Raw genomic sequence first — 12,029 nt, 5'->3', positions numbered from 1 at the left:
GGTTGACTGAGGCCCCATCCATTGCTAACTTCGGAGGGCAGGCCTTCTCTGGACACTTGCTCCCTGACTGCCATGCCAGCTTGGATACAATCGGTAGAAAGGGCACAGACGTGGGGAACAGAGCAACGAGCCTTTAACCCTGCTCCTGTTAGGTAATAATCACACAATCTTGGGAAACACATATGCTTCTCTGGGGCTCAGTTCTCTCACCGATGAAATGGACGCATATTGAGAGGATTCAATAAAACAATGTATGTCAAGCACAGATCCCATGGCTGGCACCGTGCTGGTCTTTGCTAAAGTGGGTCTTTGCTAAATGCTGTTTCTTTCTTCCTCTTTGCACCAAACTTTTTATTAGAGATAGTTTCACTCGACCCTGCAGTTTTGGGCTTGTCAAAAATTAATTAGTCACAGCCATCCCTGCGGCCACAGAGCAACATTCTTCTTTCTCAAATCATCAACCTTTAAAAAGAGTCACCCTTTTAAATGGACCCAAATGACCCTGTGGCTGCTATCCTCTCCAGCCTCTGGATTCTGCGAGGGGAGGGTTGGAAATCACCTGGAACAAGAATAATGAGATGGGCCAGGAACAAACAGCAGAAAATCTCTCAAAAAACCCACTGCCCTCTTAGCTGGAACTGTGTTCTGGAAGCAAAACTGGGCCTGGAGAACAATACGCAGCTTTTTTAATGGTAAGGAAGTGGTCAAGCAGGAGTAGGAGGTTTTAGAAACTCTAAAGAGACTCTGGTTTAACAGCTTGGTTTTGTCCTGCTCGTGACCCATCATTGAGAACTCTGAACCAGCCCCAGTCTGAACCTGGGGAGTCAGCGCTAATTAGAACCATGTTTTCCAGAGAAAACAGGGCTTGCCTGCTAAAGATACAGATCCTGGAGCCCCAGCCCAGAAGCCCTGGTGGAAAGGCCTGAGGACGTTTAGAAAAGCAGAGTGGACTTCGAAGTCACTGCTGATGGGCGAGACAGGTGAGTAGGGAGGTATTGCCAGGGGGCGGGGACCCCGCCTGCAGTCCTCACCACGGGGCTCAGGGAGGCTCCCTGTGGGGTTACACCTTGGCCTTCAAGGAGGAGCTAGCGGGTGAAGGGTGATCAAGTGATGAGCGTGGACGGAGGGTTCTGAGAAGAGGAAGAACAAGGGTGGAGACAGGCAGCTCAGCATTGCCTTGTGCGGGGGGCCGCGGGGAGGTGGGGCTGGAGGTGGAGGGGGCGGCCAGATCACGGCGGCTCTTGGAAGCTCAGCTGACAGCCGGCCCTTTACGCTCTGTCTCTTGGGAGTTATCAGAGGGCTTTGGCAAGAGCATGATAACGCCCGCCATCTACTTTGGAATCAGCATGACGGAGGTGGCGGAGAATGTGCTTACAGGGGCAAACCAGGGGCAGGGCAGTTGCTCAGGGGACATCAGAAAGAGCCTGACCTAAAGGAGGGGGAGCTGGATCCTCCCAGGGGCAGGGGGACTGGAACCATGGAGTTGGGCGAGAGTGGGGGATTGATTTCATTTGGGCAGAATGAGGGAGGTGTGGGGCAGGCCCTGGGGTCTCTGACTGCATGGTTGCAGGGAACGTGGGGCCATTCTTATGGAGGACAGAGAAGGCAGGAGCTGGGTCCTGGTGCTGCGTCCTTTCCGGCCCCCCAAATCCCTCTTGACTTGGATGGAAGCACTGAGCCTAAATCCCAGAAGGTTGGCTTCACGTCTGCTGCCTGTTGGAAGGCAGAAGAAATGGCATCCAGGGCCGCAGAGAATGTGATTCAGAGTTTTGTTAGAACTCTGAACTTACCAGCTCCTAATATATCAGAGTTGACCTTCAGAGGCCATCTTCACGAAAGAACCAAGAAGGGAGTGTTCACGTGTTCAGACGTTGGGCCTGTGGGACCAGCCCCCAGAGTCACCTCTGTCACTGCACCCCTTGTGATGATGGGCTCACTATTTAATCTCCCCTCCTGGTTCCTTATCCATAAAGTGGGGAGGCTGCCCCCTGTCAGCAGGAAGGTCATGAAGATTAGACAAGATGGTGGACACGACATGTGTAAGGCCGTGGTAGGCTCTTCTGAGCTCAGAAAATATTTCTTCTTCTAATCAGTTATTGTGGTGATTAGATTTCTACCCCATCCCTTCTCACTGGGGAAACTGAGAGGGAAAAGGAAGTGGCTTTTTCAAAGCCAAACAGCTACTCAGTGGAAGAGTGAGGTCCGAGTCTTAGGTCATGGGGCCCCTTTGGGTGTCCTCCCCAACACCAGCTTCCTTCTTCCAGATCTCAGGGTCGAAAGGGCCCCAAAGAAGCCCAGTGGGCAGTGGCAAATCCTTGGGTGGCTTCTGGGATTTGCGCAGTTGAGTTTCTCCGTGGCATTTCAGAGCAGTGAATCGAAGCCAACCACATTCACCACGGGCCTGACCAACAGGCGGTCGAGGCCAGTGCCGAGTCTGGCTTTTCAAGGCCCTTCTACAAACACGGCCGGTCACCAAAAGGGAGAGATAGGTTTAACTCCCTATCTTATTGACACAGTGATAATAGCCACTTCAATCAATATCCCCTCATTAGTCAACACATGTCAGCGGTTGGACTCAGATTCAGACAGTTTAACCAGAGTTTCTTGAGCTCCTACTGCGAGTGGATGGAGTGCTGGGTGCTTTCCCATGTTCGCCCTCACTGAGGCCTCACTTCCTCCAACCGGGTGGGGGGATGGCCATCTTACAGCCGAGGCAGCTGAGTCGCAGAATAGTTTTCAGAGTTGAGCGGACATGTGGCGTGGCCAGGACGGGAAGGCGGGAGCTTTGGTGTCTGGTGTCCTTTTCCACTACAGTGAATGTGCCTTCACAACAGAATGGACTGGTCATTCAAGCTGTGTTGATTTTACCCCAACCCGGCAATCCTTTCCGACACGGTTCTTCCGTAGCCGTTGCCGTGAGTGACCTGCACCCATTTAGTTGAATTGTGGTCAGGCTGGTTGCGCCCGGGAAGGCACAGGAATGTCGATGATCTCACTTCTTCCAGGACCGGTCAGGAATGGAAACAACACAAATCGGGGCAAAAACTCCCCCTTGCTGCATCTGAACCGTCAGGGATGTGCCAGTTGGGTTCTCTAGGAAGACAAGAGAGGACCAAGGCAAGATGACTAGGGGCATATTAGAATGAGCCATTAGTAGCTATCAAGTCCTGTGGGAGCACAAAGTTCAGTGGATTGGGTGGAGCTGAGCTGGGTTCTGATCCCACTTCTGGCACCTCATAAGTGAGAGAGCTCTGACACCAGTGTTGGGATCCTGATGCCCACGTCTTCACTTCCGCACCTGACAAAAGCTTTCGGGGACTGTGGCGAGGATTACAAACGATGCCTCTGCTGGGTTCTAAACCATATTCACACTCAACTCTTAACCTCAGACACCACGCACAGAGCTATGTGGTCGGAAACGTGGCTTCCCGAGCCGGGCTGCTTGGAGTCAAGTCCGGGCAGCGACCTTGAAGCACTGCATTTGATCGAAATCTCAGAGTCCTAACCAGAAGATAGGGGTAGTAATGGCCCTGGCTTCGTGGGTAATTCTGAGAATTAAACCTCTGCAAACGCAGCTCAGCCTGAGAGCAGATGCCAAGAGACCTGGTAGAGGGAGGAGGTGCGGTACCGGGGGCATCCAGAAGTTTCCGACAAGAATCAAGTCCTATTAACCTAAAACACCAGCGTCACACGGATCTGGCTCAATTCGTGCTGCACAGGGTTGCCACGAAAGAAAGGATTCAGGCCCCAGAAAGTGCTTCAACTCTGAAAATCTCAACACATGTAAGGTAAGGTCAGAGTTGATGGTTGTGGCCCTGGGCGTGGCTGTTCTATCCTGAGCATCTTCTGGCCTCTGAGACCATCCTGGCACATGAAGAAAGCCATCCGTGTGGCGTACGGGTGGGTTTCCTGGGTGTTTGTGGAGCTGTTTAAGCGTCTGTTGGCGGGGAGCAGGGGGGTGCTGGTTTCCTAAGACCCCGGGCTCCCCCACACTTGATGGGAGTGAGACTCCAGTACGTTTTAGCTGCTCCCACGTGTGCTAATGATATGCACCTGTGGGCCATGCTTGGCCAAGTTCACTGCTTCACCAATGCTCACTGATATTATCATCTGCCAAGGGAATCCCAAATGGCACTTACCCTTTCCTGGGAAGGCACACACACACACACACACACACACACACACACACGTGGTTATCTGTTTGCAATATTCTTCGTCTAGCATTTTTAGTATTTCAGCTTGCCATGCTTTGAAGAAGAAATGGAAACTCAACCACCTCCAGGATATATTTTCTCCCCCTCTCTCTAAATTTCTGCACTGGCACGATTTCCTTCGGTGCAAGTGGAAGTCAAATCACGTTCCCCTTGGGTGGTCATTCTGACAGTTGCCAGTTTCCTGGGAGAAAAGATGAGGAGGGGTTGATTCTTCGAGGCTTCTGCCTCCACAGAGACACTCTTGAACATCAACAGCCTCCAGTTTCGAGCCTGGAGCCCGGCCTGGGCCACACGTGGCCACCCATCCTGTGCCTTCCTCATGGTGGCTGCGACCAGACATAGTCTCTTCCCCTAAATATTCTACCCATACAGCTACAGGGGCCTCGGACACACTGCCCCTTGAATGTCTGGTCTCGTCCAGGCCATTCTGTGTGTCAGGGACAGTCTCTCCCCCGCATCTGCTCACGTGCATCCTGGACACCGAGCAGAGTGTCTCCTGTCCTTGCTCCCTGGGACCCACCCTCGGGACTCTGATCAGAGCACCTGGCTTTCCTCTTGACACACCACATCGCCCCCATGCTGGTCCCCTGGGCGTAAAAGTCCAAGTCCTTGCTGTGGCTCCCATCCCACCACCTCTGATGTGCTTTTCAGCCACCAACACCAGGGGCAAGGGGACCTCCTATGCCCCTCAAGGCTGTCAGCCGGTTCCGGCCTCAGTGCTTCGGACACATTCTTCCCTCCGACCCCGGGCATTCACTTGGCTCAGTCCTTGGCAACCTCCTCCTCTGCACAGTGTCGTCTCCTCCTCTGGGGACCTTCCCAGACAATCCTTTCAATTCGGCGACTGCAGCCCCTCTCCCAGACCATCCTTGGTTTATTTTGCTCCCAAGCATTTTACTTACGGCACCTGCCCTGTGCGTTTTACCCATTTGCGAGCTTGCCGAGGGCATGGAGCTCTCCCCCTTCTGCCCCGATGCTGCCTCAGCTCCCAGAGCAGCGCCTGGCTCACGACGTTCCTTAAGGGAAGTTCTGGAGAGAATGCAGTGTGGAGAGGGCTGGTGCGGCCCATTCCCTGTTCCTCACACTCTCGGGATGGCACGTTTCCTCCGCCTGCCCAGGCACCTTGTACCCCGCTGGAGGCAGGGATTGGCCCAGGGAGAGTCAGTCAGCCCAGGAGCTGCAAGGAGGAAGCTCTTCGCTTCTCTGGAATTGCTGAACTGATTTGGGAGCTCCCAGCTATGAGAAGCCATTTTCTGTTACTTTAGGTGAGGTGCCCAAGGAGGAGCTTATGACAAAGCCAAGCCCAAAGGTGGCGAGAATCCTGCCTCAGGGCCTTTGAACCGGCTTTTCTTTCTGCTAACTCCTCTGGGTCCATCCAGACCTGAATCTCTACCTCTGTCCCATGAAATCCCTCTTCTTTTTCTTTTTCTTTTTTTTTTTTTAAAGCCAATGTGACTTGGGATTAGAAAGAGTCCTGACTAATTTCGGTTAAAATGCTCCCTCCACCCCACACCTGCCCCAGGAAGCTCTTCTGCGGCTCCTGGGAGCTGCTTTTTCTCCTCTCTTGTCCTGCACTTTGCGTCCTTCTCCACGAAGGCTCTCGTGCTATGTTGTGATGTGTTATCTGCCTATCTCACCCCCGACCAGTTTGGGCATTCTTTGAGGGCAGGACCATGTGTGAATCCTTCTTAGACATTCCACACCAAAACAAACATAAGTAAGGATGTGTTGAATAAACACTTGGATGGGTAAAACAGCTTGTGGCTTTCCCCTGGTGAGTTTCATGTAGGGCTTCATCTGTTTTCAGACACATCTGACCCAAGCACCTTGGGCCTCTGCAGACCTCTCCATATCGATGTCTTTCTTTTTTTATTTTTAAAATTATTTTGATGTTTGTTTGTTTTTGAGAGAGAGAGAGACAGAGCATGAGTGGGGGAGAGGCAGAGAGAGAGGGAGGCACAGAATCCGAAGCAGGCTCCAGGCTCGGAGCTGTCAGCACAGAGCCCGACAAGCAGGGAGGGGCAGACGGGCGGGAGGAGAGAGACAGAATCCCAAGCAGGTTCCGCACTGTCAGCACAGAGCCAGACACGGGGCTCGAACTCACAAGCCGTGAGATCATGACCTGAGCTGAAGTCAGACGCTCAACCGACTGAGCCACCCAGGCGCCCCTCCATATTGATGTCTTTCTGTGGTGTGTGTGTGTGTGTGTGTGTGTGTGTGTGTGTGACTTCTCCAACAGCTGACCCATGAGCAAGCTGATGGGCTGCTTTCTTCTCTCCCAGACACCAGCCTATGTCACCCAGGGAAGTGGCATTTCAAACAGATGAAGTTCAGCAAACGGAGCCCTGCAGCAAATTAGAAATTCCTTTTGATTAGAAAATACCTTTCATTTCAAACACGTAGACTCAAAAAGTTTATGTTTCTAACAACTGCTTCATAGGCTGAATTTGATTTTGAGGAATGAAAGGAAAACTGTGGGTGGGGAGTAATTGCTTGATATTTGTCCTCGTGGTCAAAGTGCTCATTAGCGGGGGATGTTGGGGGGTGGGGTAGGTGGGAGCGAGAATGGCATCCATTCCTGACTCCGGCGTGGGGGGGGGGGTGGGTGCCTCAAGCCCCTAAATTACAGATCGGGGAGCAAGCAGAGCGATGGGGGAGGTGGTCTTGTTTTGACAAAAAATGATGGGCAGCTCCTGGCCTGGAAGCCGCCTGTGCCGCTGCGTTTCCCCAGGATTCTATGTGCAGAAAGAACCCTGTTACCCATCTCCAGTAACAGGCATCTCAGATCCCAGCCCAGCCCAGCAAGGGGCACAAGAATGTCAACAGCCTCCAGCAGAACTGGAAATTAAGTCATGCCAGGAGCAGATCTCAGGGTGAGGGCATCCTACCCTCCTTGCTGAATTGCTCCTCCGGGGGAAACAGGCAACGAACAGCATCCTCAGTCCCCGCCCTCCCAGGCAGGGAGCAGCCTCAGGCCTCCACCCCCACTTGCCCTGTGCCTAGAAAAATCGAAAGCACTCTTTCTAAGACTTCCGGCACAGGGGATGGTGCAAAGGCTCTAGGATCCCCCACCCCCTTCACTGGGATCTGAAGACGGGGTCCCCCTCTGGGCTCCGCCGCCCACTTTGTGCTTTCTTGGAAAAGTCCTGAGGCTCCTTGACCCTGGTCAGTGGAACGCTGCCCTGGCAGGTGGCCTCTGAGACCCCTGCCAGCATGATGGGGTCATCATGCCCTGTGGGATTTCCCTCTATCGCAACTGACTCGTCTAAAAATTAGAGTTCTTGTCAGCCACAGGGGGAGATAACGGATCCCGAATCAGCTGAATGTGTAGCAAGAGAAGCTGTCCGGTCCAGGCTGCCTCTGGGAGTGCCTGTGACCCGTTCAACTGTAAACGTGGTGAGCGTTGGCCTCGTGTGCCCGAAGCCCCAGGGATTGTGGCGGGACTCACCCGCGTTAGCTCCTGGACCCTGCCACTCCTAACTGGTCCCCTAGCAGCCATCAGTCTCCTGCTGCAAATCCTTCTTGGCCACTGCTATTGCACTTGACTTATATTTGACTTACCAACGCCTTCCGTAGCTGGCTGCAGCCTGCCTCTAACCTTGCTTCATTTCTAGCCACGTTCCCTGCATCCCTGTCCAGGACCCATCCTGCTCATCCAGGCATCTGCACCTAACACCCAATGGTCTTTTGACTTGGGCCGCCATTTTTCCTCTTCACCGGTCAACAAACTCTTACTCATCTTGCAAGAGCCAGTTCAAATATCCTGTTCTCTAGGATGTTCTTTCTGATCTCTCCAGACACACTGAACACACTTGACTTATGTTTTCCCAGCATCTTTGCTAATAGTCATCTGCCTGTCTCATCCCCAGTCCCCATTGAGCCTCCACCCATCTCCAAATGGTTCCGAATTTCTCTGACAAATAGGTACTGAAAAGAACTTGGCACTGAGATAAACGTAGACTCAGAAACGATTGGTCCCTCTCCCAGAGCAATAGGCAAATAGATGGTCACGGCGCAGTGTGGACAGGGCTGGGGTGGAGGAAAGCGCCGAAGTTAGCGGGAGCACGGAGCACCCCACTCATCGAACCGCAAACGCGTGCTTCAACACCATCAGTCTTCCCATTGGACTTGAGTTCCCGTGGCTAGGGGCCTGGCTAATCATCTTAGTACCCCAGCTCTTGTTAGCTGGCGGGGACACTCAGGCTCTTGAGTGTCCTGCCAGATGGAGCTGTCAAAGAACCCACACAGCAGCCCAGGCAGCCAAAGGAAATGGTTTCTCACGATAAGCGTGGGACTCCGGATTCAGGTAATGGTTACAGATACTCCTGTATTGACTCCTGATACAGTTTTTTTCTTAATGTTTATCTATGTATTTTTGAGAGAGAGCGGGGGAGGAGCAGAGAGAGAGAGAGAGAGAATCCAAAGCAGGCTACACACTGTCAGCACAGAGCCTGACACAGGGCTCGAACTCATGAAGGGTGAGATCACGATCTGAGCTGAGATCAAGAGTCGGGCGCTCAACCGACGGAGCCACCCAGGTCCCCCCTCCTGATACCGTTTTCCATAGCCACCGTTATTGAGCCACTACAGCTGGTCACGCACGCTTATCGGTGCAAGTGGTTGGTTGCTGTCATTCCTGCTCACTCTGGGGACCGTGTGGGTTTAACTGTTACTGTTTTTCCGCCGGGTCTGTCCCGGTGCTTATCACAGAACCTTGCATTTAGCAGGGCTTCCCCAGTATCTGCCAGGCCATGGGTGGAAGGGAAGGGGAGCTCAGGGTTGGGGCACGGGCTTGGGTGTGGGGGGTGATGGTTGCTCACAGGTCCTCTCTGCTGATGCACGGCAGCAAAGAGCTGGGATGAGTTGATGATGGTTAGACAAACTTCTTCAATGTCCTGACAAACACGCAGCAGACAATGAGGGCAAGAGTGGGGGTAGGGCTGAGGCAGCAACGGGGTCCCCACTTAATCGAGCTAATTTGCACCTTCCTTGAGGCGACGCATCCCAGAAGCCACACCTGTGCCCAGTTGAGAGTCCGATCATGCATACCCATGTATTCTAAATCTGCACTAGAAATAATGCACATGTGCATGTTTCTATAATTTATTTCTACTAACTAGACATAGAGTATTTGCATCTACTGAAAATATATTGTTTCCTTAAATTATAGATGGTGTATTTACAACGAGCACATATAAATGGTGAGCGCGTGTTATAAACACAGAATTCCGTCTGCTAACATTTATTTATCAGCTGGGTGCTGTGTGCCAAGCTCTGCACCAAGCACCCTGCCTTCCTTCTTCCATTTCATCCGCACTGCTATCCCGTGAAGCGCTTACCGCGCAGCGGTTTTTAACTGGCTCTTTTTCAACAGAACCTTTTTTTTTTGTTTTTAATTTTTTTTAACTTTTATTTATTTTTGAGAGACAGAGAGAGACAGAGCATGAGCGGAGGAAGGGGCAGAGAGAGGGGGAGACACTGGATCCAAAGCAGGCTCCAGGCTCTGGGCTGTCAGCCCAGAGCCTGTCGCAGGCCTCGAACTCGTGAACCGTGAGATCGCGACCTGAGCCCAAGTCGGACGCTGACCGACTGAGCCACCCAGGAGCCCCTAAACAGAACCTTTTTTAAAAAATAAAATATTCTATGGAAACTCCAGTCTACAGAAAAGGTGAAAGTTTGCTGTGTGGTTGCAGGGGACCCAGTGACCTGCTCAGCCTTCCCACCCCGCCGTGCACAGAAGGAAGACACCAGCGTGTGGGACACTCAGACTAGAAGTTCATTGCTTGCCAGATGTGTGATTCGAGGTCAGGGGCTTAGATCTCAGGGTGCCAGCTTCCTTACTCCTCGTACTTACAAAACGTTAATTGTGACAATGAAATGAGATAATGGATTTTATTTATTTATTAACTTTTAACTTTTTAAAATGTTTTATTTATTTTTGAGAGACATTCAGAGACAGAGCATGAGTGGAGGAGGGGCAGAGAGAGAGAGAGAGAGAGAGAGAGAATCCTAAGCAAGCTCCACGCCGTCAGCATAGAGCCTGACGTGGTGCTCGATCTCACAACCGTGAGATCATGACCTGAGATCCAACCTAAGTTGGATGCTTAACTGACTGAACCACGCTGAGATAACATATCTTAAAAAAAAAGAAGAGGAAACCCTAACTCAGTGCCTTGCACCGAGCGGATGCGAAATACTTAGGGTCTGAGTTTTATTCCGTCTTAAGTCGGGTTCTCTAGAAGTAGACCCTGGCATAATTCGTGTGAAAGTGGTGTAGTTGGAAGTGTTTGCACAAAATCATCGTGAGGAAGTTGGCTTGGGGAGGGCAAGAGGTGAAGCGAGGCTGCGGTGTCAGGCAAAATCCCACATGTGGGGAAATAGGTTCTACTTACGTCACTGGGTTAAGGAAAAAGCTGGGGGCGGAAAGCCGTCGCCACGGGACAAAAACGCCCAACGTCAGCTAGCGAGGTATTGTAACAGATCACAAGTAACTTGTTATATCACCTGCTGGAAATTACTGTTCACCTGGCACCAATGTACTTTGATTACAAACGCCACTTGCCCCCCAGGCCCTTGGCTTCTTACACACACAAGTTAATGATTACTGTCGGGTTGTTTTCTCCACCTTCACATGTGTAAGATCTTGTTTTCTTCACGTTCACCACATGCGTGAGATCTCGAGAGCTCAATAAATACAGAGATGAAACCCCTGTTTGGGGCTCTTGTCTGCTCCCGGACATTAGCCTCTCTCGTATTCAATTCTGCGTCTGCTCTCTTGCTGGACAAGAGAGGACTCCAGGCTCACAGTCTGCGACACCCTCAGAGGGTGACTTTGGCTCAGCCCTGCTGGGCAGTTTTGGGGGCCAGGGCGGGTCATGACTTCAGACGAGTCCCCTCCAGGGGCCTAGGGAGCTGGAGTATTGATATTCCTGCATCCATCAAGTCGAGGCTGCTCCCAGGCACTCCGCTTCTGGCACTGGCCAAGAAAGTAGGCTCCTGCTGCCTCAGGGCAGCCCTTCAGTGAAGTGACGGAGTGACAAAGGTGCCGTTAGGAGCAAAACTTCCTGGAGATCAGACGCTTTGAAGTGGCAAGGTTCTCGGGTATGGAAGGAGAATCCTAATATGTACAGTGGTAGCTGTAGAATCCTCATATGTGACGGTCTGTCTGTAAGAGATACTGGCACAGGTTAGAGGAGGGTTTTATTCACCACTTGTGCCTTTGCTGGCCCAAGCCAAAGGGTAAAGTACAATCAGCCCTTGCATCCCGCCGGCTCTCCCCTTGGGCATCTGAAATTTCCTTCCCGGGGAGGCTGCCCTGGCAAAAGATGGGAGATCTAGTTCTTCTGCGGAACAGAGCTCCTCGGGGTACTGGAGACATACTTGTGCTGTCAGCTGTAGCTTAGAACCACGAGGGGGTACATTTTCTTTTTTTTATTAAAAAAAATTTTTTAATGTTTATTTATTTTTGACAGAGAGAGAGAGAGAGAGACAGAGCACGAGCAGGGGAGGGGCAGAGAGAGACACACACACAGAATCCGAAGCAGGCTCCAGGCTCCGAGCTGTCAGCACCGAGCCCGACGCGGGGCTCGAACTCACAGACCGCGAGATCATGACCTGAGCCGAAGTCGGACGCTCAACCGACGGAGCCACCCAGGCGGCCCAACGAGGGGGTACATTTTCAAAGTAGGTGTGCCTACGGGACAGCGACGGAACCACGCTGGGGAGCCGTGCACCCTGAGACGGGGCTTTCTTGAGGACAACTCCATGCTCGGTCCTTGGATCCGCATGACAGCCAGCTCCAAGGGACAACTTGCT

The sequence above is a fragment of the Puma concolor genome, chromosome F2, assembly GCF_028749965.1.
Source record: "Puma concolor isolate L17-30 chromosome F2, mPumCon1.1.hap2, whole genome shotgun sequence".
NCBI classification, from domain to species: domain Eukaryota; kingdom Metazoa; phylum Chordata; class Mammalia; order Carnivora; family Felidae; genus Puma; species Puma concolor.
The sequence above is the reverse complement of the archived record's forward strand: the minus strand, read 5'-3'. Positions refer to the sequence as shown.